We start from the raw sequence: 1,944 nt of genomic DNA, 5'->3' as shown, positions 1-1,944 counted from the left end.
CAGCCTCCTGAGGATCTGGAATTGCAGTGAGCAGTCACTGGCCACTTTCTTTCTTTTCTTCTCCATATTTTAATCTGGAAAATCTGACTTCTTAATGGGTCATTCCAATGGTTTGAACTTATAAGAGACTACCCAATGTTCTTTATAGCTGCCTTCTCTGAGAAGGATTTTCTCTCCTCATCTTCCACTCTGGTCACAGGTTTGAAGCCAAAAGTGAGAAATGAGTGTCACCGGAACAAATGTCCACAGGACATGCCAGTTCTGTCACTTAACATTGAGCTGCAGTGAATTTACTCTCTCATGATGAGAGGACTGAAAGCTGGAGCAATCCTCATACTGTCTGCATTTCTCCTTTTGCCTTTAAAGTGATCTAATAATTATGAGTGTTTTGTGTCTCCAACCTTAATTATCTAGAACACACTAGAAGCATCTTCATGTTTCTGTTTTTTCTAGTACCTCTCGACATTTAGACTAAAGGTTTGTGTGGAGTGGCTCCTAGGGGAAACCCTGAGGAAAGCTACTTAAAGCCTCCTCAGGAGATCACCATTCAAAGCCAGTCCTAGCAGGAATTTCTGTGAGATTCTTGTCTCCAATAAACCACCAGAAAACCAGAAGTGGAGCAGTAGCTTAGAGGGTAGAGCTCCAGTTTTGAGAGAGAAAGTCGAGCAGGTGATACAGGCCAGACCAGGCAGAAAAGCCTGGGAGTTGCTTATTTTATAGGCCTGTGTCCTTATATGATGCACATTGAAGCTCTCAGCAGCCTTTATTTACATTTATTATGAGGCCAATGCAGGAACAGTAACAAATCATTCAGGGGAAAAGAAAATCCTAGTGTGTAGAAATAACTGGTATTCAGAAAAATTAAACTTGAGGACACAAACTGTATCATACTTATGTAAAAACTACGATTAAGAAAAAAAGATGAGGGGGCTGGGAATGTAGATTAGTGAGAGAGTGCTTGCCTAGCATGCAAGAAGTCGTGGGTTCTATTCTTCAGTTGCACATAGACAGAAAAAGCCAGAATTGGTGCTGTGGCTCAAGTAGTAGGGTGCTAGGGAAAGTGCCTAAGCTTGGAGTTCAACCCAAGAAATGTCAAAGAGATAGCTAGGTAGGTAGTTAGGTAGTTAGGTAGTTAGGTAGATAGATAGATAGATAGATAGATAGATAGATAGATAGATAGATAGATAGATAGATAGATAGATAGATAGATAGATAGATAGATAGATAGATAGATAGATAGATAGATAGATAGATAGATAGAAAAATGATACATCAATCTGGTCTTGGATGTCAGGAGGAAAGAAGGGAACAATTCCCAGCCATGAGGCCTTCTTTATTGTGTCAGGCCACCAGCAATGCCTTCACACAACCACAAAGTAGGAAGACTGTCTCTTTCCCACTTCTCAGGCAGCAAAGGACCCTAGAGACAAGAAGACAAAGCCAGGTTCTAACTCAGGTTCTTGGAAACAGAAGAGAAAAGGCCCTGTCTCATCTTGGACTGGGGATATACATTAATGATGTGGAGAATGAAGGAAGGAGAAAGGACTGTTAGAGGTAGAAGAAGGGCCTTCAAACCTGACAGATGGAGAGTCAAAAACCCGCTCCCTGAGACCAGAGAGCAAAGTTTTTCTAGTCTCTTCCTCCCCTCTCCCCCAATAAACTGACTCTGTATTGGTAACCTAAAGATAGCCTGAGGCTCCCTTCACCTGAGGGAAGAAGGTTAGTCATTGAAGTGGCTGAGAAAAGCCTGACCCTGGTGTAACTCTAACAAATGTTTCAGGTTTCCTCCCATTGGTGACTGTGCCTGGAATGAGTGACGTGGTTTTACAGCTCACTTCCCTGTTGAGTGTGTACATTCTGCCTCCTAATCCTACAGGCCTAGGTCTCTGTACCTAGCCTGTTTTCTGTCCTTCAAATACAGTGTTACTCTGGAGTTCTTTTGGC

This window comes from Dipodomys spectabilis, unplaced genomic scaffold (assembly GCF_019054845.1).
Source record: "Dipodomys spectabilis isolate Male_0828 unplaced genomic scaffold, ASM1905484v1 ptg000055l, whole genome shotgun sequence".
NCBI classification, from domain to species: domain Eukaryota; kingdom Metazoa; phylum Chordata; class Mammalia; order Rodentia; family Heteromyidae; genus Dipodomys; species Dipodomys spectabilis.
The sequence above is the reverse complement of the archived record's forward strand: the minus strand, read 5'-3'. Positions refer to the sequence as shown.